This window comes from Ctenopharyngodon idella, chromosome 3, assembly GCF_019924925.1.
Source record: "Ctenopharyngodon idella isolate HZGC_01 chromosome 3, HZGC01, whole genome shotgun sequence".
In the NCBI taxonomy this organism is placed as follows: Eukaryota; Metazoa; Chordata; class Actinopteri; order Cypriniformes; family Xenocyprididae; genus Ctenopharyngodon; species Ctenopharyngodon idella.
In genome coordinates, this window is record NC_067222.1 from 16,667,368 (window position 1) to 16,694,268 (window position 26,901).

The 26,901-nt window shown below is 36.5% G+C and overlaps 1 protein-coding gene and 2 long non-coding RNA genes across 3 annotated transcripts; 2 read left to right on the forward strand and 1 right to left on the reverse strand.

Moving 5' to 3' along the window:
- LOC127508111 (zinc finger protein 234-like) overlaps positions 1-26,901 on the forward strand; it is a 404,421-nt gene that overhangs the window by 135,982 nt on the left and 241,538 nt on the right.
- LOC127508242 (uncharacterized) lies at positions 1,301-8,616 on the forward strand. Its single transcript, XR_007928740.1, has 8 exons — positions 1,301-1,436; positions 2,639-2,767; positions 5,537-5,671; positions 5,861-6,506; positions 7,121-7,171; positions 7,349-7,436; positions 7,640-7,693; positions 7,819-8,616. It is a non-coding gene; the product is annotated as an uncharacterized LOC127508242 (long non-coding RNA).
- On the reverse strand, positions 11,441-20,084 carry LOC127508233 (uncharacterized). Of its 2 annotated transcripts, none has more exons than XR_007928729.1 (6): positions 19,973-20,082; positions 19,763-19,848; positions 16,564-16,695; positions 16,286-16,420; positions 16,075-16,105; positions 11,441-12,333 (listed from the first exon to the last, which is right to left on the reverse strand). It is a non-coding gene; the product is annotated as an uncharacterized LOC127508233 (long non-coding RNA). The 2 variants fall into 2 exon arrangements; XR_007928730.1 differs by lacking the exon at positions 11,441-12,333 and adding an exon at positions 14,921-15,011 and having other exon boundaries at positions 19,973-20,084.

The window sequence follows — 26,901 nt, forward strand, 5'->3', positions numbered from 1 at the left end:
GGAAGGCGGAGCCAATCGGAGCCGTAGGGGTGGAGGGTCGGAGAAACTTGAACGACCCGTAGGTCCGTGGCGATGTGCTTGCGATGTCTGACCCAGGCGGAGTTGCAGGACCGAGGGAGTCCAGTGGAGCCGAACGCTCGATGGTCACTGCTGTAGACGAGGGTGGAAGGAGCAGCGGCGGAGAAGTCAGGGCGATGAGTCGAGGTGTTACGACGTGACCTGAGGCCGGAGGTGGAGCTGCAGGATCCTCATCGCCTGAAGCTGGATCACAGCAGGCCCCAGGTGTAGCCACGCCACTGAGAGGAGGCTGGTGTAGAGCTGAGGGCGTGACGTGAGACAGCGAGGGCTGGGTAGCAGGCAAGGTTGTGGGCTGGAGAACGGGCTGAATAACAGAGGGACTAGGCAAGGCAAGGCAATTTTATTTGTATAGCACATTTCATACACAATGGTAATTCAAAGTGCTTTACATTAAGTATAATAATAATAATAAAAAAAATAGAACATAAGGAATAGAAATAACAGTAAAAACAGAGAATTTTGCTATCTGGATGGATGAGCTAGGAAGTCTTAGGGAGTTTTTTGTTGTTGTTGTTGTCCTTTCAGAGTGGATCTAAACGGATCTATCCATCAAAGCAGATCTAAATGGATCTTCTTCACACGACAGGACCGCTGTCTGGCTCTACCTGTTAAGGCACTTCAAACTGATAAACAAAGTTTCAATCTCCCCTTTTGCCAAGACACCTCAAACTGCGCCACACAGCCCCAATTCCCCTTCCGGAGATGTCTTATCTATGCAGCGCAGTTCAAATTTCCCCCTTTGGAAAGTGTCCTGACTGTAATCCAGAGATATCTTAACCATGCACCACAGCTCAAATTTCCCCATGGTTTGTCCCCTTATCCAAATTTACCAAATTTTAACCTAATCACAAATGCTTTCTTCCTAATTCTCCCAGCTCTTTCAACTAGACAGCAAGATTTAAAATGCATTAAAAGTCAGAAATAACAAGATGATACATAAAAGATATAAAATACATTAAAAATGAAATAAAAACAGGAAAAGGAATTAAAAGAATAAAGAGATAATACATATAAAATAAAATGCAAACATGTATATGTATATACATATTGTATATACATACATATATATAGCTAGCTGACTAGTTGATCGTGTGAAATCAGGAAACAGGAAACAGTCTGAAGAGAAAGTGCAATACTATTACAGTCACAGTCACACACAGCGCTTCTCTTTCTCATTGGCTATCAGTTTATTACGTAATGTTTCTCGTGTGTTTGGGTTCCCCTCCTCTGTGCCCGGTGAAGCTCATATACCAAACAAGCGGTGCAAGAGGAATTTGAAGCTCATATACCAAACAAGCGGTGCAAGAGGAATTTCTTTCTGCTCTTATCAACTATTTTGTCCCAGCAGTTCGCTTAAGGTATGACACATGTTCAGTAGGTGATATCCGTTTTAATAGGCTACATTTTCATTGTGAACGATTTTATGACTTATTATATTGTCAAATGATTATATTTTTGAAGTTCACGTGTAAAATGTTTTCGGGGCTCTGAAGTAAATCATTAATGATGATGCACAATATTTAACTCCTCTGTGAGAAAATCATGGTTTTTATTAGAATAATTTGTGTCAGTATTTTTTGTCTGCTGTAAACCAGGATCTGTCATGATCCCGCGCGTGTCCTTAAAATAATGACTTTAAATGTCTTTCCATTTCAAAGCGCGAGGCCGTAAAAGTCTAAAATATCTTAAATGGTTCAAAACGTTTTAATGGTAATTTCCGTCTCCTCTCTAATAATTCATAATCTCTTGGTTTCGTTGCACATCAAATTGTATTATTTACATCAAAGTCTGGGCACAATATGCTTTACATTAAACGAAACGTATAAAACACTTTTATGCAAAAGTTTTATGTTTTTTTTTTTATTGTAATTTTTTTATTGTACATGTTTTGTAAGTATTGCAAGTATGGCAGTGCCAACACTGACAGTCAAAGGGTTAACACTCAGCGCTTTGCCCGCGCGCGCGCGTGTGAGTGTGTGTGTGTGTGTGTGTGTGTGTGTGTGTGTGTGTGTGTGTGCAGCGTAAACTTTCGATTTACTTTAACCAATCACAGTGAAGTCTGTTCGCGGATTGTGTTTATTGGTGTCTCATTTCGAGCATAAGTCATCGAGCATTTTTTCTACTGTATCTATTTGTTTTGCTGACTATTTATTATGAAGGTTCTGTTTAGAATAATGTATTAAGATTGACTCATTTGTAGCACAAATGGGTTTGTATTTTTATTTTATGTTTTTTTGTTGTTGTTGTTATTGTTAAAGTTTTCCAGATTTTGCAGTAGAGATCTACACTTTAACTTTCATTATTTCATAGTTACAGCGCCCTCTTGTGCCTAACATATAAACATACTTTCATCTAAAATGTGATGCTTTGTATGGAAAAGATTGAAATTGAGGTTATTTGTTGAAAACATCATATTTTAAGAGTTATTTTCAGTGGTTTAAATGCACATCACTACAGCTTTTCCACATTTGTTTAAATGTTTGTTCTTCAACACGTCATACAATATTAATATACTGCAGTGATTTGGTTCTTTGGTTAAAACATTTATCTTTTTTTCCAGCACTAAAACATGAACAGAATCAATAAAACATGTGGAGAGATTCAGACTGAAGGAGGATTCGAATACAGACTTCTGTCTAATATACTGAATCAAACCAGTAATGACTGTGAGCAGAGCTGGTATTCAGAGGTGAGTGTGTGTTTCTGTCCTCAAACTACACTATTACACACACACACACACTTGTATATGTGGTTTATAGGGACTGTCCATAGGCGTAATGCTTTTTATACTGCACAAACTGTACCTTCTATCCCCCTACTCTACCCCTACCCCTAAACCTACCCATCACAGGAAACTGTCTGCGTTTTTTGAATTTCAAAACACTCTTTAGTATGTTTTTTAAGCCATTCGGTTTACGAAGACACAGGAAGTGTCCTCATAAACCATGTTTACGTTGTAATACCCATGTCATTATAAACCACAAACCGTGGTTCGGCTGTAGGTAATCACAGAGTGCTGATATATCAGTTTGATATTGTGTTTATACAACATTTCGACGGCATGAGTGTGTAAATAAATGACAAACAACAACAGAGTGTCTTTAAAACCCTCTTTTGTGCAGAACTAGGCCTACTTCTTTCCGCCACAGATTCAAATCTCAAGTTTACAATTTAACAGATCCGTTACTAATTCTAAAACATCACCTCAGAACTAATAACGAAGGAACGTTGAGTTGCTTCATTGTATTAGTGTATTATCACTGTATTATGTAGAGCATTATGAGAGAGAGATCACCTGATCGAGAATTACCTGAAGAGAATTTATCTTTGTCCTTTTAACAGTTAAGGGGATTTCCGACAGCGCTAAAACAACTTCCTTGTTTAGTGTTATGACATTCGGCACCGAAGCTTCGAAGCTTGTATCAAAAAAACGAAACATCTTGAAGCACTGTAATGGTGCTGGATTCGTTGGTTTTGCCATAACCACGTGATCTGTGACGTCTGAAGCTTCATTCTCTCAGAACTACATTACTGCATCATATTCTGATTCAAATAACGCAAACCTCTTGTCATTCACTTCTTTGATAAGAACAAATGAAGAGTTTGGTTCCAAAACGCGATAAGTTTTCCTTATCTGCTTTGTACTTTGTGATCAACAAAAACAGAAAAATGAATACTTTTGACGGCATTGATGAACCTGTGGTGGTTTCTGCGGTGGGGAAGAAACGCAAGTAATTGAAATGTAATCATTTACGTGAGGAGATTAAGAAGATGCTTGTTCTACGACAGCATCAAACTTCTGACGCGGTCCACAAAGCTGAATTTTAATACCAATGTACTCTTCAAATGTGGTTATTTTAACCGTGCGGTGGCGCCAGATACTCTTTAATCGGTAATGACAAATCATTAATTTATAACATTAACAAGATGACCCGTTGAATTCATTTTGGGAGCGACGACTGAATGTATTTTTAGTCAAATGCCTGTATATAAGATAAATATTGGCAAAGTTCAGACTCTGTCATATATGTGAAAAAAACGTGTCATGGACTTATTGCATTGTGGGAAAATAATACGTTATAATAATCATAATAAATAAAATAATATGTTTTTATAATAAACTTTTTAAAATCAAAATGTAGATTTGAATTTTTAATGTTTTTATAACCAAAAGATGCTATGTGAAAGTTTGAAACAGAAAATAGTGGTTTTCATCTTGCCACTTTCTTGGTAAAGAAAACACCTTTTTACTCAAATTAATCAAAATGGAGTTATTGCGTTTTGGAACCAAACTCTTCAAATTATACTACGAATAAATATTTATGTGTAGTTTTGTGCATGTTCAGTTTGTATTAATAACCATTCACAAGCATTTCATTTCATTTCATTCCACTATAATATTCAGTTATTTTGATCATATGCCTACATTAACCTTTTCCATATTTTCATAAATTTATTCTCAGACTCATTTGTTCATACATTGTGTAAGTAGAATGAAACACGAAAGACTGATATTTCTATAGACTAAATATTTTTATTTCTTTATTTAGTTTTCGTAGCACAAACTGATGTATTACGATACTGTCCAACAATGATGCAAAGGCAGCTTCTTGTGATGCTGTTAGTGTGCACCGTGTTGAACAGGTTCAAGTAATAAACCATTTTATGATACAGTTCTCAGTGTTTCGCAAAACTTAATTTCAACTTCAACCAGTCCCTTTCAAAATAAAAGTCTTTTGGGACTGAATCATTCAGTCTTTGCTGCCATCTAATGGCGTGTTAATGCAACTTTCACTGAAATCCATGTCACGAACAATATTTAGCAATACCAAATACGGCATATTATTTATATAAAATAATATTTATTGAACAACTTTTAAATAAACAACAACAATAGCCATTATAAAAGACAATAGGAAATAGACACAATCATACAATTCAGTCAAACGTACATAAGCAGCGCTCTAGAACAGGATTTAAGTTAAATAGATCCTAAATATAAAATTATGAAAGTTAACATAGCCTTTTTGCACATTTGAGGTCTAAATAACTACATTCTCGCCTAAAAAAACTCTTAAACTACATCCCGTGACACAATAACAGTAGTATTTGCAAAAATATGGTGGATTTGCTCGACCGCCATGACAGTCGCCGCAAGCGGAGTGACACAAACGCTGAAACTGTTCCAGTGCTGATACTGGATTATTGCACAGCTTGAGACGGCTCTCAGCCAATCAGATTCAATGAGTAGGTTTATGGATAGAGTAGTGAAGGAGCATAGTATGTCGAGTCATCATTTAGTCTCATATAAAACATCTTGTCTTTGCGGGGCCCAACCAATTTTACTATCTTTGTGAGGACATTTGGTAATTTCTGACCAAAACATATCTGTCCTTAAACTACACCATCATACTCACTAAAATGCATTACTTGATCCTCTTGTGTTTGATTTGTTCAGGACGGGCGTCTGTTAGCAGATCCATCGAATCCAGACAAACTGATGTATCCTGTGATGTCCATCTCATCTGATCATCTCGTCACTTCTCACTGTGTGGATGAACTTCATCATGAGATTCAGTGTCATTCTAAAAGAGTAAATCAACTCAATCTCTCTCAACATTCATCTGTTTTCATATTTAAACAGAAAATATGATCTTGTTCTTTTAATTTGACTATAAATCATTAGAGCTGCAGTTCAACATGAACACAATAAACTCACACAGTAATGAATCCTTCATGAACTCTGTAAAAGCAGCTCTGATGACTCTTTCTTTCATTTCAGATCACACATGAGACCGTGTTCAGAGGTGAGAGAGACACTTCAATTCTCATCATGATGTTTATGATGGACAGATGATCCTTAAAGACACACTTCACACTGATATATCCCTTATGTCGTTCCAAACCTGAATGACTTTCTTTCCTCCATGAAACACAAAAGCAGATTTTTGAAGAGAACCTCATTGTTTTTGGTCCATGAAAGTAAAGTCATAGAGGTTTGGAGCAGAGGTTGCGTTAACCGAATTTTTTTTTTGCAGTCACGGAAAAATCTGAAGGCCGTCCGTCATTTTGACAGATTACACTGAGGCTGATGTAGCTTGTAATTCCCACCCCTGTCCAGTTGGTGGTGAGTGTGCTCCAGTGTGGCAGCAGAGCGCGAGTTCAGTCTCCAAAATAAAAGGAAAACGATGCGTTTGATTACACACAGGCGAGCACCCAATTTAAGTCCATTTTATAATAATAAAGTTATAATACCTATACTTACATAATTAAGTTTCTAATCCAGTTCGTTTTGTTTTAAATGGTTTGTTTTATTTTTCTTGCTGACTATCAAGTTCACGGTCAACGAATGGCTTTTCTGAGGTAAAATGTTACGTGACATTGTTTCCAACACTGATTGAACTGATTAAGACGTGATGCAGATTTCGGTAAGCTACTGTATATTTCAACATAATATTTTCTGTTGTTCATTCATGTTTATTTCGTTCTGTAAAGTAGTAAAGAGGAAGGGATGATCGCGTTCACTCACGATCCGTGACAACTGTTCAAGATGAAAACTGAAAAGTGACGCACAGTCATAATAACTTTATTTTCATAATATAAATAAATGCATAGCCTATTTGCTTATCCTGTAAGCTCATGAATAAAAATGAAATGAAAAATATACAAATTAAAATGATAGGTAATAATTGAATATGACGGCATTTTTACTATCCTGTCCGTCAAAATGACGGACAGTGCGAAAGTCTATCGCGATCTCTGGTTTGGAGTGACATGAAGGAGAGGAAATGATGACTGATACACTTCTGATACACTTCAAACACATTCATTACTGTGAGAATCTGCCTCGACATTATTGCAGATGTTCATTAAAGGAGACACACACATCTGTCCTGATTCAGATCAAACTGTGTTGAAGTGAATCTGTCCTGATTCAGATCAAACTCTGTGTTGAAGTGAATCTGTCCTGATTCAGATCAAACTCTGTGTTGAAGTAAATCTTTTGTAAGTGAATCATGATGATTATGAATGTGTTTTTCAGTGTTTAACGACACAGACTCCAGCGGCGGATCGACACAAACTCCAGATTCACGTGAGTTCAGATGATGATTGAGTCTGAAATATCTGACTGAAGATCACATATAAGACACATGCCAAAGTTTAGAGAAAGAGAAGAAATATATAATATATAGCTCATTCATTCAGATGATTGTATTGTGTTGTTGATTGTGTCGATCAGATCTGATTTTATATTGTGTGGCTTGTTTAGATCAGTTCTGGTGGATTTGTGCTCTTTTCTTCATCACGGTTGTTCTTCTGCTCTTGATCTGTTTCATGCTGCGTAAAAGGATCTTCAGGTGAGTCACGAGTGATTCATTGTGTTTTAAAATAGTCATGGAAACTAAATTATAAAACTGACTTTATAAGTGAAAATATTATTTATCATTTTACTCCTTTATCAAACCATGGCGTATCTGACATAAAGTCATATTTAATGAAGAAATCAGTGTAAAAAACACTTTCATTATAGCAATATTTAATGATCAGAATCTGTTTTCAGTTGTGTTTCGAGAGCAGTGACACGAATCTTTCAGCACAGTGATTCAGAAAACAGGTGAGTGAATCAAACTGAGAGAAAGAAAGACTTGGAAGTGAGTTTCTGAATCAGATGGATGATGTTTTAAGTTTCAGTTCAGACTCTGTGAATGAATCTGAATGCAGGTCATGTATTTCTCTCAGGGATCCTGAATCTGGAGTCCAGATGAAGCTCAGATCTGATGCTCCTGATTCACTGAATCAATCTGAATCTGAACAGTTAAACGGCTCCTTGTCCAGAGCATGATCAGTGTGAATCAGCTCAGGGCTGAACGTCATTGTGATCTTTGACATTATGAAGGGAGATTCAGTTCATTTTGAGCTTCTCAACTGTGTTCATTCCCTCATCTGTTCTCTGTTTTATTAATGCATGGTTTAGTTATAGCGTCCTGAACGCTGAAGATGTTTATTTCTGCATTTTCTTTTGTTGGTTAGTTTAGTTCTCTAACTTTAGTTGTTTTTTTTTGTTATATTTAGTTTTTTTTTATCGCTCCTTCCTCTCCTCCAGATCTTTTGTTGTTTATTCTTGTTACGTTGTATATATTGTAAATATCTACTTTATTACTTTACCTTTATATTAATTCACTTATATTTAATGGAATTAAAACTTTGCAACGATATTGCTGGTTGTCTGTCCCTTTTCCTTTTGCCATCCCATTACTGCCATTACACACATAATATTCCTAGACAAAATAACATCTAACTAACGAGGGACGTAACAAGCCCAAAGAACCCTTTGTGCCAAAAGGGTTTTTTCTCCTTATATAGAACCTTTTTGGCAAAAAGCGTTCTTTAAAGTTGGTTAAAGAACCCTAGGGTTCTATATAGAACCCCAAAGAACCTTTTTTTCTAAATATAGTAATTATGTGTCTGATTCTCAATTTCCAACCTATTTTGGGTTCATTTTAAGCCAGACATATTGTCGAGAAGAGTCCGACAATTGAGATGAACTTTACTGATAAATTTCTGCCAAAAGAACCACATAAAGCAAAAGAACTTAGGGTTGATATGGTTGATTTGAGTACTCAAGGTTTGCAAAAAGAGCAAGACAAAATCTCGAAGAAGCAAGCCAAAAAGGAGAAGAACTACTAGGATGGAAAGAATGAAGATGGATTAAGGCTAAAGAGATGATTAAATTACCAAGGCAGCAACAGAAAATTCATTTGAAATTGATTATGCTTATAAAACAATCATATGCTTTGAGTACTTTTATGGGTGAAATGGAACAGATTACAAACGAGGTTGAAGCTTTGACAATGGAAGCTTCAGCGCCGGTTGTATCTGAAAATTGTGTTCAAGGGTTAAAAGGCTAAAACGATGTCTAAATAGAAGTGATATTTTTCCTGCTGAATTAATGGAAACTAACCGAAATGTATGTTTTTATTATATCCAGAAGTGTTAATCGAAACTAACCGAGATGTATGTTTTTATTTTAACTAGGAGTGTTAAAGGGAACTAATGTGAAGGTCTCAAGTTCAAGTGATTACAGTGTGTCAAAATTCGTAGAATGTGACATAGACTACAAAAGGTGTTGTTTAGCAGGTTGCAGCTGAACTTTGTTTCTTATATTTTACATGAAACAGGAAACTGTGCAGTATTAGGGGCTGTACTCCTGTTTACAAATAAGGAAATGTTTATGTTGGGAAAAGGATGTGATCTTTGGAGACTATATATTGAAAACATTGTAACAGAAGGTTGCAACACCTCGGATGAAGACTTTCTCGTCTTTATGTTCTGTTTTTTATTCTGTATCTTGTTATTAACCCGAAACCATTGTATTTGGTGAGCATCGGATCCTGACTGAGCTGGTGCGGACTCCACCTTGAAATCTCTAATTGTCATGCAACGCTCTCAATCCAATTAATCGGAAGGTAAGGCCAAATCTTTTGATGCAGAAAAGGATTGTAGAGATGTGTGTTTGAAAAGTTAGTGACTGAGGGGGATAATAAATACAACAATATAGTAATTTTTACACAATAGTTGGGTTAAATAAAACTGGTTAAGCAGGTTGGGCAAACATTTAAAACAACCCAGTCGCTGGGTTTGTCCATTTTCAACCCAACTTTGGTTGTTTTTAACCCAGCATTTTTAGTGTAACAATAATGGAAAGTATGTCACAGTATCACCCTGTTTGGACTTTGCTTTCTGTTTTGCACCATTTCCTGCCAGTCTGCCATCATAGTTATGCATTTCAATTCACTAACTTGCAATTCGGATCAATATCAGTTATTTTGGATATACTGTATATCAGGTACAGTATGGCAAATTTTCTCAAGAAAAAAAAAATCTCTCAACTAATGCTGTAAAATATACATGGGAATCAGTTGGTACTACATTGAAGGTTAAAAATAACTGATTTGTATACAAACTTAAATTACACAAAGAATTTTTTATAATAATAAAGTTATAATAGGCCTACTAACTTTAAATTTATTTCTACTCCAATTCGTTTTTTTTTTTTTAAATATAAACATTTAAATGGTGGCTGTCAACTTGACGGATTTCTTCAAACATAATATAGGCTATTGAAGAACATTAAAAATTATAATTAATATGTAATATGGTGTATATATTTAGCTAAATGCTCCTCTAAAGATATTTTTTCTAGCTGACTAACGAGTTTATGGTCACTGAATATGTTTGTTCTGAGGTAAATATGACGTGACATTGTTTACAAGCTGTTTTATTAACGTCTTTCCGCGGTTGAAACACTGATTACGCGATTATACGAGACATGATACGGATTTCGTTAAGTTGTACTCTATCTTTTATCATACCTTGACAGTGGTATAACTTTGTTTTAAAAAGTGGGTGGGACAGGAGGAATGTGTGTGTTTTGGTGTATAGTAATTGTATTATTACAATAATAAATGCACAAAATTTATTGACATAGACCTCATTTTTAATATGATAGGTTCATCCTTATATCTACTATATTGTTAGTCTGGGTTCTGGGTTCTTATCTGCCCTCTTATAATTTATTTAATTTTTTTCTCATTAAAACCAAAGATGTTCATCAGTGATTGTATATCAAGAGCAGAGACACGTTTATGTGCATTTTGTTTTGTGATTTCACTGGAACGAATAGAGAGTCTCCGCAACAGCGTAGATTGAAGCGCTCGTCCGTGTGAAGACTGCGCACTGTGCACGAGCGTCAAGAGAACATTGTTGCGCCACTAATAGCGGCAATGAGCAACATGATTTCAAAAACAACAGATCGCCTATTATTTAACACAAACGAACAAATTGCTAATCAACTAGAGACGTTTCTTTTGTATTAGCTACATCCGTACCGCGAGAAGTTTCAAAAAGTGGTGGGGACAATATCGACCCTGGAAAAAAGTGGTGGGGACATGTCCCACCCGTCCCACCCGCAAATTACGCCTATGTACCTTGAGATGTTCATTCATGTTTATTTCGCGCTGTAACTGGCATTAAAGCGGAGGATAGGATCAGTTCACGAGTGCGTCAGGCTGCTGCTTCTCTTGAACTGAGGCAGCGATCTCACTCCACATTAGAAAAAGTGAGGAAACCGATTGCCTTAAAATTTCCAAGTAAAGTAGTGTATTAATTTTTAGTTGTCGTAACTTAATTCAGTTAAGTAAAGAGAACTTGTTGGTTAAGTTCTGTTAACTCAAAATCATTAGTTGGGTTAACTTATTACTAGTGTTCACATTACTAGGAAAATCTTAGGAAACCGATTGCCTTAAAATTTTCAAGTAAGCTGAACTAAAAAATATAAGTTAAGACAAAAAGCAACAACAGATCTTAGGCAAAACATTATTTATTGCTCATCAATTTTCTTCAGACACTACAATGTCCCAAACAATGCCATTCTGGCACCCCTAAATTCTAAACATTTTTCATTAATGTAACAATATGGATTACAAATCATGACTGATGAATAAACCAATAATACTAACAGTCTTTTGACAAGAAACTGAATAGCTGACCATGAAACAAAAATCAATGTTAGCTTAATTTTGACAGTTTAAACTTTGGCAGGTGACAATTTAACACTTTAAAAAGGATGTTGACTTTAGTGCAACAGCAAGATTAAAGAGATAGTTCACAAAAAAATGAAATTCTCTCATCATTTACTCACCCTCATGACGTCACAAACCCATAAGACTTTGGTTAGACTTTGAAACATAAATGAAGATATTTTTAATGAAATCTGAGAGGTTTCTGTCCCTCCAACTGAAAGTCCAGGTAACCAAAACTTAAAAGATCCAAAAAGTTTTCCAGCCTGTTTTCTTTAAAAATATCTAAATTTGTGTTTGAAAGACTAACCAAAGTCAAACAACATGAGAGTGAAAAACTGATGACAGAATTTACATTTTTGGGTGAACTAAGCCTTTAACGATCTCAAACAGCCTTTGCTTACATCAACAGAAGGGTTTTAAGTGAATGTAGTTTTGGTTTCAGAGAATTGTGTCCAAGGGAAAGGAAAAACTCCAAATTTGGCACATATCAGCCCAAAAATTAGTCACATGGCACCTGGAAGTTTTTCAAGTTCATCCATGACAATGGCTCAGTCTAGAATAATGCTGTGCATGAAGACTCCAAATGTAGTTCTTGTGGAGGAAGAATCCTGGCTGTCTTCTGTTATCACGGTCAGAATCCCCAAGAAGGGTGTCGCCAGCCTGCAGTCCAGATCTTTCACCCATAGAAAACATTTGGCGCATCATAAAGAGGAAGATGCGACAAAGAAGACCTAAGACAGTTGAGCAACTAGAAGCCTGTATTAGACAAGAATGGGACAACATTCCTATTCCTAAACTTGAGCAACTTGTCTCCTCAGTCCCCAGACGTTTGCAGACTGTTATAAAAAGAAGAGGGGATGCCACACAGTGGTAAACATGGCCTTGTCCCAACTTTTTTGAGATGTGTTGATGCCATGAAATTTAAAATCATCTTATTTTTCCCTTAAAATGATAAATTTTCTCAGTTTAAACTTTTGATATGTCATCTATGTTGTATTCTGAATAAAATATTGAAATTTGAAACTTCCTCATCATTGCATTCCTTTTTTATTCACAATTTGTACAGTGTCCCAACTTTTTTGGAATCAGGTTTGTACTTGCATGAACTGTAAAACATCATGCAGTATATATAGTCTTGACATTTTACAGCCCATTCTCAACCTAACCACAGGCACTACTCTTCACCATGATGGTAATCCTAAAAACTTCAACATCACAGAAACACCATTACATACCAAAATAACAGAACATTAAACAATAACACATCTTCCCCTGTATTAATCTTGTGCAAAAAAACACACAAAATAACACTCAATTCCAACATTTACAGTGGGGACGGAAACTATTCAGACCCCCTTAAATTTTTCACTCTTTGTTATATTGCAGCCATTTGCTAAAATCATTTAAGTTCTTTTTTTTTTTTCCTCATTAATGTACACACAGCACCCCATATTGACAGAAAAACACAGAATTGTTGACATTTTTGCAGATTTATTAAAAAAGAAAAACTGAAATATCACATGGTCCTAAGTATTCAGACCCTTTGCTGTGACACTCATATATATTTTACTCAGGTGCTGTCCATTTCTTCTGATCATCCTTGAGATGGTTCTACACCTTCATTTAAGTCCAGCTGTGTTTGATTATACTGATTGGACTTGATTAGGAAAGCCACACACCTGTCTATATAAGACCTTACAGCTCACAGTGCATGTCAGAGCAAATGAGAATCATGAGGTCAAAGGAACTGCCTGAAGAGCTCAGAGACAGAATTGTGGCAAGGCACAGATCTGGCCAAGGTTACAAAAAAAATTCTGCTGCACTTAAGGTTCCTAAGAGCACAGTGGCCTCCATAATCCTTAAATGGAAGACGTTTGGGACGACCAGAACCCTTCCTAGAGCTGGCCGTCCGGCCAAACTGAGCTATCGGGGGAGAAGAGCCTTTGGTGAGAGAGGTAAAGAAGAACCCAAAGATCACTGTGGCTGAGCTCCAGAGATGCAGTCGGGAGATGGGAGAAAGTTGTAGAAAGTCAACCATCACTGCAGCCCTCCACCAGTCAGGGCTTTATGGCAGAGTGGCCCGACGGAAGCCTCTCCTCAGTGCAAGACACATGAAAAAACACCTGAAGGACTCCAAGATGGTGAGAAATAAGATTCTCTGGTCTGATGAGACCAAGATGAGAACTTTTTGGCCTTAATTCTAAGCGGTATGTGTGGAGAAAACCAGGCACTGCTCATCACCTGTCCAATACAGTCCCAACAGTGAAGCATGGTGGTGGCAGCATCATGCTGTGGGGGTGTTTTTCAGCTGCAGGGACAGGACGACTGGTTGCAATCGAGGGAAAGATGAATGCGGCCAAGTACAGGGATATCCTGGACGAAAACCTTCTCCAGAGTGCTCAGGACCTCAGACTGGGCCGAAGGTTTACCTTCCAACAAGACAATGACCCTAAGCACACAGCTAAAATAACGAAGGAGTGGCTTCACAACAACTCCGTGACTGTTCTTGAATGGCCCAGCCAGAGCCCTGACTTAAACCCAATTGAGCATCTCTGGAGAGACCTAAAAATGGCTGTCCACCAACGTTTACCATCCAACCTGACAGAACCGGAGAGGATCTGCAAGGAGGAATGGCAGAGGATCCCCAAATCCAGGTGTGAGAAACTTGTTGCATCTTTCCCAAAAAGACTCATGGCTGTATTAGATCAAAAAGGGTGCTTCTACTAAATACTGAGCAAAGGGTCTGAATACTTAGGACCATGTGATATTTCAGTTTTTCTTTTTTAATAAATCTGCAAAAATGTCAACAATTCTGTGTTTTTCTGTCAATATGGGGTGCTGTGTGTACATTAATGAGGAAAAAAAATGAACTTAAATGATTTTAGCAAATGGCTGCAATATAACAAAGAGTGAAAAATTTAAGGGGGTCTGAATAGTTTCCGTACCCATTGTATGTTCACAAGTTCACAGCAAAGCATGCTGTGAACTTCAAATCTGCTGAAACTCAGTTTAATGTTGAATGGACTCTTCTGATAATGTCGGTAACATCGGCATGGATGACTTCACTTTATATCTCTCAGTAAACTTAAAAATAATAATTTATGGATAAGGGTTTACTGAAAAATTTTCAGCCACACAAAAATAAAACTAAACTCCTCATTCAGAAAATGTAATTGTTTTAAAGGGATAGTTCACCCAAAAATGAAAATTTGATGTTTATCTGCTTAACGTTACCCCCAGGGCATCCAAGATGAAGGTGACTTTGTTTCTTCAGTAGAACACAAATGATGATTTTTAACTCCAACCGTTGCGGTCTGTCAGTCATATAATGCTTGTCAATGGGAACTCCATCTATAAGAGTCAAAAAAACATGCACAGACAAATCCAAATTAAACCCTGCGGCTCGTGACGACACATTGATGTCCTAAAACACAAAACGATCGGTTTGTGCGAGAAACCGAACAGTATTTATATCATTTTTTTTTTTATCTCTAATACACCAATTGCGTTGAGCGCATGCACAGCATCCGGCGTGTGAGGTGTGTACGCGCTCTGGCGTAGTTTAAAGGATTAGTTCACTTTCAAATAAAATTTTCCTGATAATTTACTCACCCCCATGTCATCCAAGATCTTCATGTCTTTCTTTCTTCGGTCGAAAAGAAATTAAGGTTTTTGATGAAAACATTCCAGGATTATTCTCCTTATAGTGGATTTCAGTGGTCTCTCCAGACAGTTGAAGTTCAAAATTACAGTTTCAGTGCAGCTTCAAAGGGCTTTAAACGATTCCAGACGAGGAATAAGGGTCTTATCTAGTGAAACGAAAGGTCATTTTCTAAAAAAATACAAATACAAACACAAATGATCGCCTTGCACATGCTTCCGCTTTCCATATTCTTCAAAAAACGGAACTGGCGCCCCATTCGTTCTGTAAGTTGAATAGGGAAGGGTAGGACATACAGCGTAAGATTTTTGAAGAATACGGAACCATTTGGAGAGACCAGTGTGTCGTCACGAGCCGCAGGGTTTAATTTGGATTTGTCTGTGCATGTCTTTTTGACTCTTATAGATGGAGTTACCATTGACAAGCATTTTACGACTGACAGACCGCAACGGTTGGAGTTAAAAATCATCATTTGTGTTCTACTGAAGAAACAAAGTCACCTTCATCTTGGATGCCCTGGGGGTAAGCAGATAAACATCACATTTTCATTTTTTGGTGAACTATCCCTTTAGGTTGCATCAATGATTTAACAGACTTTAATTGCACCGTACTCAGTCTTTAAAAGTTAGTAGTACTATCCGGGTTTACAGTGCAGAAGATTCACTTCAACACAGAGTTTGATCTGAATCGGGACAGATTCACTTCAGCACAGAGTTTGATCTGAATCAGGACAGACTGATGTATTTTACTCACCTCTGAAGATACTTTCACGACTGAAATGAGTCTGTAATGAAAGAAAAAATACTTAGAGATTAATTAATAATGTTCATTAGGAATTAACTGATTAATGCTGTAAGAGTTTATTGTGTTTATGTTTCTGATGCATCTGTACAGGTAAGAACATCATCATTTCTGTTTGGTTATAGAATATAAATGTGTTGAGAGAAAAATCAAGATAATTTACTCCATCAGCAGAATCACAGATGATCTCATGATTCAGATTCACACAGCGAGAAGTAACGAGATGATCAGATGATACAGACGTCGCTGGATCACTCAGTTTGTGTGGATCTGATGGATCTGCGATCAGACGCCCGTCCTGCTCCGAAATAAGAGGATTAAATAATGTATTTCTGTGTGTGTGTGTGTGTGTGTGTGTGTGTGTGTGTGTTTGTGTGTGTGTGTTTGTGTGTGTGTGTGTGTGTGTGTGTGTAATGGTGTAGTTTGAGGACAGAAACACACCTCTGAATACCAGCTCTGCTCACAGTCTCCACTGACTGTGTGATTCAGTAAATCATCATGAAGTCTGTATTCAAACCCGCCGTCAGTCCTAATCTCTCCACACGACACACTGATGTTGTGCATTATTTAATGCTGACAAGAGAGGAAAATGTTTAAACCACACGTTAATATACTGCTTGACTGTATAGTGTTTTAGAACAAACATATATGGAAAAGGTGTATGCTGATCTCATATCAGGTCTTCTAAAATGTAGGAATTACAGCAGGCAGAAGATGGCGCTACTGAGATAGTAAAAGTGAAATTAAGTGTAGACCTCTGCAAAATCAGGAAAACCTTAATAAAAAATGCAAACACAAATCAATATTTGTTACTAAAGAAACCTTAATAAATTCTTCAAAAGAAACACACACACACACACACACACACACACAAGATGAAATATGGATATTTAATATAGATAATTCAATGTGGAAAAGTTAAAGAATCAGTTAGTGAGATCAGTGGAAAAAACTTTTTACTTCGGGAAAACTGAAATATTTAGCAGAATTTGGTCCTCTAATATCATTTTCAATTGTTTTTATTTTTTTATTTTTATTTATTTTATTTTATTTTTTTATGGGACAACACAACATTCAATGTGCTCATTTGCTTGAGTAATAATTATATCGAGCGTATGATTTACTTGAGTCAAAACAATGGAAGCTAGTTTACGCCATGTAGCCTACTAAAAAATAAAAAAAAGTAACTGCGACTTTTTATCTCACAATTGCTAGTTACAAAGTCAGAAATGCGAGATATAAAGTCGCAATTCTGGCTTTTTTTTTTTTTTTTTTTTTTTTGCTATTGCGATTTTATATCACGCAGTTCTGACTTTATAACTCGTAGCCTAACTGTGAGATTAAAAGTCGCAATACCTTTTTTTTTTTTTTTTTTTTTTTTTTTTTTAGCGGCAGAAACAAGCTTTTTTAAAACAAGCTTCTTTAAAAGTCACAAACGCATTGTTTTTCCTAAATATTTTACACATGAACATCACCTTCAATATCGTTTGACAATAGTTCATATGCCTGCAAATCATACACAATAAAACTGTTTTTAAACGGATATTATTAACACCTTTCATACATTAAGCGAGTCCTTGGTCAAATTAAGTGATGAGAGCCGCAAGAAACTCCTCGTCAACAACTGGATTGTGAAGCAGGGACGGCGAGAGTGAAGCTATTTATGTACAGAAGTTAGATGAAGGAGAAGTCACACTGAAAAAGCGCTCACTCTCTAACAGTGATTGGTAGGTATTGGGTAAGGGGAGGAGCCTGTAGAAGGGAGGAAAATCCCTTTATTTGATGATGTTAGAGGAGGCAGGAAGGAGAAGTCACACTGAAAAAGCACACACACTCTAAAGCTGTGTCCCAATTCAGGGGCTGCGCACTTCGGAGTGCATGACAGGGGTGGGGCTTTGGAGTGGAGGGTTGCCAGGTCTGCGCAACAAAACCATCCCAAAAGTAGCGTAATCACAGCACAAGTGTAAAAGTATCCCAATCCCAGACGTGGCAACAGTGAGCCGAGCGTCGTTACATGGCTAGTGACTGTGTGACAGACAGCTGACATTTGACGTTTGTGTGTGCATTTTAAAGTTTTATGACTTTCTATTGGGTTTTGACATGCTTCACTGCCGGCGACGACGGGACACTGGACCAAAATATGTATGGTTAAACTATGTAATGTTAGTTTTATATCGTTAGCAACTAGTTAACCTTGTTTGTTTTTTATGTTAAATGAAACGATAACTGTGAAAATATATACATTCATATTTATACATTTACTCATATTTAAGCTGTATTTAAGTCTAAATTTAAAGTACAGTACTTTAGGATTTTATTCAACTGCACTCCATCTCAGAGACAAATATTGTATTTATGAAAAACTGACGTTTTGGACATCATGGATATTACAGTTTGATTTAGATATTACATATTGAAATATGGAAAATAAAGGAAAATAAACCCACAGATTGGTGTTCTCTCTGAACTTCATCCGCCTGAGGGTGTGGTTTGCTGGTCTATAGACAAACACACAGAGCAGCTACTACACAGATCAAATGCCAACCCGCAGAAGTGTTGAGGTCGAATGCCTCTATTTAATGCGCTGTTCATTCAGACTTTCTTTCTGCTCTCACTGACCACTGACCCATCGTTTTCACTTCACCACAGATCCGCTCATCACAGGTAGGACATATGTTGTTTGAAAAAGATTTTGATTGGCAGGTTTATAAAGTATATTGTTCTTAAGGCGAGACAAAAACGCTGTTTTTTGATACACCTGTCAATTTTGAGACTGTTTTTTTTTTTTTTTTTACAGACCTGTGGAAAGAAAACATATGTCAAAAAACAAAACAAGAATTTTGAAACTGCATCCAATGTTCAGATTTTTGTTCTAGAAATGTATGCAAATTAGCGCATATTTAATTAAAGCCTCATTTGTCTATTTAAACATAACATTTTAGAAAACTTGTATTACAATTTTTTTTTTTTTTTTACAATTCTTAATGTAATCAATCAACTGGGAAAGAAGCTTATGGTGATAACTATTAGTTTTTTTTTTTAACCCTATATTCACCTGCAATGTCTTGCCTTGAGCAGGCTCTGTTCTTTCAGATATTAAATGCTAAATGTTTACGAAATACGTACTCGATTTTGCGTATAAAGAGCTCGCAGAATGAAAGCATGAACTTGTGGTATGTGCCATGAGCTCGGGATCGAACATCTTTTGTCTGTACAAAAGTTTTGTCTGTACATTAAAAATCATTTAAGCAACATGAGTGATTAAATGACGGCAGTTTCACATCTTGTAGATTACACACATTAAATACACTCATTGCTATGAGAAATAACGTTGTCATTATTGCAAACTTCCGCATCTATCCCGATACAGAAGTGTTTGTGGTTCAAGTAGCCTAAAACATGATGCGAATGTCCGGGCATGTCCCATGTTGGCAAGGTGGTGTCACAGACACGCCAGGCTCTACCCAATCACTACGCACTCCCTCTCCTGAGTACTGACAAGCCACACCTGACGCTCATTCACACTCATCACCACAGCCACATAAAAGACACGCCAGATCACTCAGTCACTGTCCGGTCTCGTTAACGCATACCAGTGTTATACTTACCTCCAGGACTCCCGAAAAAAATGACTACTTACCTGTCTCCTGTGATCCCTTGTGTCTCCACGTCTCCTGTGATCTCCAGTGTGTTCGTCTGTTCCACGCCTCTCTGCATCCTCGCTTCCTAGAACAACACAGACAAGTATCAGTTCCAGTTCCACGTCTCGTCAACTCTATCATCTGCTACAACTCACCTGCACTCTGCTTGCACGCTCTGTTTTACCTCAAATAAACCTGATTACCCTTACCTGTGTCTCCGCTCCCTTCTGTACGTAACAGGTGGGCTGTAGAAAAAAAGAAAAAAGATCAGGTTTGTCGGGACACAGCCCCACCCCAGAGTTTGACCTGTTCCTCAGAGCTCCTGCAGCCCAAACATAGTGAGAAAACACGCTTTAGTTCAACAGGTCACTATCCGCTCTCCGCCTTATCACTTATTTCGACCAGGGATCCGTTTAAGGTATGAAATAATTTTAAATACAGTTTGTCCGTAAAAATGGGGATGATAAAATGTTAACGAAAAAATGTTTAGTTTTTCCACTCGCATCTCAGTTTTTTAACACAAGCAATAAAGGAACGTGTCGAAAATTCCCAGGTGAAAAAAGCACACTTCCATAGAACTGGGCTAAAGGCGCCTTTGATTTTATTTTCCTCTAAACCACTACTTGCCGCAGCACTTTCCTAAATATCCGCTTTTCAAATTTCAAATTGCAAATTTGTCTGACCCTTGACGCGATCCTTGATTCTGAGGTAGTTTGATTTAATATTTGATGTTTTTTAAAATGTTGTTGATTTAAGTAGCAAATAAGAATCCGTTAAATTAATGTTTGTATTGTTGTATTTTTAGACAAAGGTCTTCTTAATGATTTTCAGTTTTGTTTAAGGTAATTCAAGCAACAGTTTTTCAATAACGGGTGAATATGTAAAAGTATGGTATTTGGGGTAAAAAGCGCCGCTGATGTTGGGGCAAAAAGCACAATATAATTAACATGATAATGAATAGCTGGCTGACTTTTCCATTTCTTGACATGGTTAGATTCAGATAACAAATATCATATATCAAATTGGATATCCATCTTAGAGATAATACCCATATTTATGAAACAATCATATTTTAAAATATATTAATCATATCATAATAACATATTAATTGTAAATTGTAAATCTATTTTCATATTTTATATATAAACATATATTACATGGGCCTATTATGATAGTATATCAATTTTTTTTTAATTTTATTTATCAAAATAAACAGAAAATAATACAAACTTTGCTAAAGTGATTCTTTTGAACAAGTATTAACCTAGTCGTTATTAAAAACATATTATTTTAGCTAAAGTATTTGTATGAATACTGTGTGCCTTTTACCCCATGCTGGGGGGACCTTTTACCCCTCACCACCTCATACATTTATAAGATTTTTTAAACAAAATTAACCACTTTATGATTTTTTTCCACACAAAATATGTTGCTTCATCAACAATACAAACATATATATTTTTCCTGCAATCATACACTTTGAGAGAGGTGAAAAGCACAATTTTTCTTAAGGTGTGCCTTTAGCCCCGTTGTACTACTTAAAGTGCTCTACTTCACACACTAATTTTGTACTTAATGTAGCCTACTAAAAATTCTTTTTAAGAACATCTAAGTGTACTCAACTGTGCTATTTTGAAACACCATGAATATGTATTTAGTTACTACTTGTAGTAGAGAGCAGGGACGAAAGAACCATTTTTCACAAAAATGTAATTTTAAAAGATAATGTTTTAGACAGCGATATATTTTTGCTGTGCTCAATAACTCACAAGTGTGGTTTATCAATATCAGGTGGTATTTTGTACAAATGTAGAACGGCTTCAGTATAATTTCACTTTGAACATAAATTGCACATTGTTACTTTCGAGCCCGTCAGTTGGGACGAAAGTAACAACAACACAAGCTAGATTTTTTTTGTGTATGTCTTGTTTTTATTAAATATACCTGACTATGACCTTGTTAATATGTAACTGCAAACATATTTTGTCCTTTATCTTTGCAAAAAAAAAAAAAATTACATTTTCATTTTAAATTGAGAATTTGAGTTTCATCAAATGTTTCAAAAGTAACCAGACAGTACAAACTTGAATTGTTTAGAATATATATATATATATATATATATATTTTTTTTTTTTTTTTTTTTTTTTTTGGCAATGTCAATTTATTTTATAAAACATTTTTTCAACAGTATGAACAATATGAAAATTAGCATAATATAAATTCTCAACATAGTGTTACAGTAGTCTTGTTTCCAACCCAGCTGTTTTTATGCATAAATTCAAAATATGCATAAAAACATCTGAATAGAAACACTGCAAATTCATAGGTGGATGTGGAAAAGCTAAGGTATGGCTAAAAACTAAATGTGACTATGGTAAATGTAAACAGATCGAGTGAATAAATGGTGACATACAGAAATCAGCAACAGATGTGTCCAGAAACGTCCTCTCTGTCTTTCTAACCCTCACTCTTGGCATATTCTGCTAGTATAATATGACAAAAACATGTTTTAATAAATGCTGCAGTGCAGAGAAAGCCACCACATTAGCAGTGGGACAAAAGAAACACTTGTTGTCACTGCAGCGGGACAAAAGTAACAACTCCTGATATTTAATCCCGATTTACTTTAATACTGAAAAATTCTGACAAGGCAAACTTCAGGATGTGTTACAACACTTAATAACCTGTAGATTGATCATTATTGTGACACATGAAATGAGAAACACAACTTGTAATTAGAAAAAAAAGTACCGCTTCAGCAATTTATTTACCGTACTCGAAAACTGCTTTCCGGACCTAACCGCAGGAAACGATGATGAAATCACATGGTATTTGGCAGCTCCGCCAAGGGTTGCGTGCTGAATCTTGTTTTTATTAAACATACCTATGACCTTGTTAATATGTAACTGCAAACATATTTTGTCCTTTATCTTTGCAAAAAAAAGATTAAATTACATTTTCATTTTAAATTGAGAATTTGAGTTTCATCAAATATTTCAAAAGAATTTGAGTTTCATCAAATATTTTTTGGGGGGCAATGACAATTTATTTTATAAAACATTTTTTCAACAGTATGAACAATATGAAAATTAAAAAATACATTAGCATAATAATAATAATAATAATAATATTTAATTTATATAGCGCTTTTCCAGAGCTCAAAGCGCTTTACAAACAAAACATGAACAAGAAAAACACAAATTCTCAACATAATGTTACAGTAGTCTTGTTTCCAATCCAGCTGTTTTTTATGCAAAAATTCCAAATATGCATAAAAACATCTGAATAGAAACACTGCAAATTCATAGGTGGATGTGGAAAAGCTAAGGTATGGCTAAAAACTAAACGTGACTATGGTAAATGTAAACAGATTGAGTGAATAAATGGTGACAGAAATCAGCAACAGATGTGTCCAGAAACATCTGGCTAAATCAGACCTCTTTCTGACCCTCACTCTTGACATATTCTGCTAGTATAATATGATAGAAGCATGTTTTAATATTAAGATTAGAAATGATAGAAGATGAGACTTAATATTTTCACTGCTTTAAAGGCACATCATTACATCTTTGATAAGTATTTAAAGTGAAACACATTTTTTGAGATGTGAACAGATATGTCCAGGCTGCACATCACTGAAAACACTAAAGGTACTCATTAACTTTATCCATAAGTGGAAATTAGTTATTTTTGCATTTTTTAGAGTAATTTCTGTCTTCCGGTTTGAAAAGCAAAGTCGGAGCAACATCAGGTCTTCTGAAGTCAATGTATAATACCTGCAAGATCCGGAGTGGTGATTGGCCGCCACGATTCCAGTTGGGCTGGAGTCAACCATTTCTGAGCGCTTCTCTGCATTTATTCATGGAAAAGAGCTCATTAATTCTAATTATTCAGGAGAATGAACTCTTTTAATCCAAGCACTGCTCTGTATTACACATGAGATGGCATTACATCGATTCAAATGACACACGCGGTCCATTCACTTCTGCCTGTTCAACTGCGTTATTGTCTCTCAGGCACATATTTCCTCAGTAACACAAAAGTGCTGTTTGCATTTCCCCACGATGCATTTAGAGCTGCAGTTTGACCAAACACATAGGAAATATCACTGTAACAATATTTAAAGGGGTGATGACATGAGAAACCAAATTTGCCTTGATCTTTTAGCATATAAAAGGTCTTTGTACCATTAAAACTTCCTGCAAGTTTCATAGCTTAAGACGTCCTCCCCATTATAAACGAAGCATTTATTTAATCAAGCTCCAAATACGGCTCGTTCTGGATCCTATGGGGGTCACCTAGCACAAGTCATTTGCATATGATCGCCTCCAGTGCGAGCATGCAAACATGCAGATTAACATAATTATTATTAATAGTCTTAATGTGCACGTACTTCAGGGGTCTCCATGCAGCATTCATGTTCTTGCTCAGTGTGTTATAGCGTCTAGAAGCAGGAACACTTCAGAATCGGACAGCAATAAAAGTGGGTTTATTTAGCAAAGGAACACAGAACAACTAAACCAAAGTACACATAGACAAACATAAGAACAGACAAGGAGTGCAGGGAAGTGAGTCCATTTAAAGGGAGTGATAACGATGTGATCCAGGTGCGGGGGATCCGTGATGATAGGGAGTTGATTTGAAGTGCGTGCAGGTGTGAGACAGGGAGGATGATGGGAAATGGAGTCCAGGGGAGACGTGAACTGTAACACAGTGGGCATTGCACCACAATTGCACCTGTGAGTGTTTATAGCAATCATATTTTATTTGATAATACGCATTTTTATGAATTGTCATTTTAAGGGTCTTTACAATATTACTTTTTATCACCTGCTAATATAAACACCTTCTTATAAGCAAATTATGAAAATATGTTGCCTCGTTTCTAGTACATGTGATACATGAGTACAATTTTGCCATATCAATGCTGCGTCTTCAAATATGACCTGTGCAGGGATTTTGTCTGTGGTACACCCTATCATTTCATTACCCGATAATTAGGCAACAATAACCCGTTTTCAAGTGTCTTTGTGAGATACCACATATATAATTTATTCAAAATATTTTCACACTTTCCATGATGTGGACACGGGCTGATCCATTCTTGGTTGTTGTGGAGATGGTTCATTTTCATCTGATTCTGGCTCAAACATGTAAGGCTGTATCATTGCAAGAGCCATCGCCTCGCAGCAATCGGCAGCACCCGCTACTATTGTAAACAGTTCAATGGACTAAAATGTAACTATGCCTTTATTGTTTCTGTGTTAAACTGACGTGTGTTGTCCGTCCAGAGACTGTAGTGCTCATATACGTGATGAAAATATTAGATATTTTAAATATTCTTCTGTGATTGTCCCTCGTTTATTGTGTCATAGAATTATATTTTTTAAAACACATCAAGGTGCCCTCGACTCTGTTTTTTCCTCTGCTCATATGTTAATATTCATTATTCTGTATACAGTGGTGGTCATAATTATTGGCACCCTTGGTAAATATGATCAAAGATGACTATAAAAATAAATCTGCATTGTTTATCCTTTTGATCTTTTATTCATAAAATTAGCAAAAATCTAACCTTTCATTGAAGGAAAAGAATTGAAAGTGGGGGGAAAATCCCATTATGAAATAAATGTTTTTCTCCAAAACACGTTGGCCACAATTATTGGCACCCTTGTATTCAATACTTTTTGCAACCTCCTTTTGCCAAGATAACAGCTCTGAGTCTTCTCCTATAATGCCTGATAAGTTTGGAGAACACCTGACAAGAGATCAGAAACCGTTCCTTCATGCAGAATCTCTCCAGATCCTTCAGATTCCCAGCTCCATGTTGGTGCTTCTTCTCTTCAGTTCACGCCACTCATTTTCTTTAGGGTTCAGGTCAGGGGACTGGGACGGCCATGGCAGAAGCTTCATTTTGTGCTCAGTGACACATTTTTGTGTTGATTTTGATGTTTGTTTTGGATCATTGTCCTGATGGAAGATCCAACCACTGCCCATTATTAGATTTCTAGCAGAAGCGGTCAGGTTTTGATTTATATCTGTTGGTATTTGATAGAATCCATGATGCCATGTATCTGAACAAGATGTCCAGAACCTCCAGCAGAAGAATAGGCCCACAACATTAAAGATCCAGCAGTATATTTAACCGTGGGCATGGGGTACTTTTTATCCATGTGTGCACCAAACCCATCTGGTGGGTTTGCTGCCAAAAAGCTCTTTTTTTAGTTTCATCTGACCATAGAAGCCGATCCCGTTTGAAGTTCTTACAGCCACTTTCTATTTTGTGAAGCTCAACAATCTTTTGCTGCACATCAGAACTATATTCTTTGGTTTTACTCATTGTGATGAATGATTACGGGAATTTGGCATTTGTGTTTCCGCATGTTTATACTCCTGTGGAACAGGAAGTCATGGCTGGACAATTTCATGTTCATGATCACCCTGGTGTGCTAAAAAAATTTAAATATGAATGGGAATATACTTCAGAGATATTTTACACATAAAAAATTCTAGGGGTGCCAATAATCGTGGCCAACGTGTTTTGGAGAAAAAACATTTATTTCATAATGTGATTTTCCCCCCACCTTCAATTCTTTTCCTTCAATGAAAGGTTAGATTTTTGCTAATTTTATGAATTAAAGATCAAAAGCATAAACAATGCAAATTTATTTTTATAGTCATCTTTGATCATATTTACCAAGGGTGCCAATAATTATGACCACCACTGTAATGTGTGTTGTAGTTCTGTTTTATTGGTTGTTGCCCTACCCCCACCCCCACCCCTACACTCCCACTTTTCCAGAGCTTTACACGCCCATTTTTTGAGACTTTTTCCAGCTCTGAGGTGTGAAAGACAGGGCTAAAACAGGGGGTTTCATCATACTTTAAAGGTTTAATGTTTGTTTAATGAAAACACTCTGTTTTCAGTTTTGGATCATGGACATCATGAACATGACGTGTGGAGAGATTCAGTCCTCAGTGGGGTTTGTGTTCGTGATTCTGCCTGTGATACTGAATCAAACATTCAATGGAGACTGTGAACAGAGCTGGTATACAGAGGTGATTGTTACACACACACACACACACTGACTGTGAGCAGAGCTGGTATTCAGAGGTGACTGTCCTCATATTTTAGGTT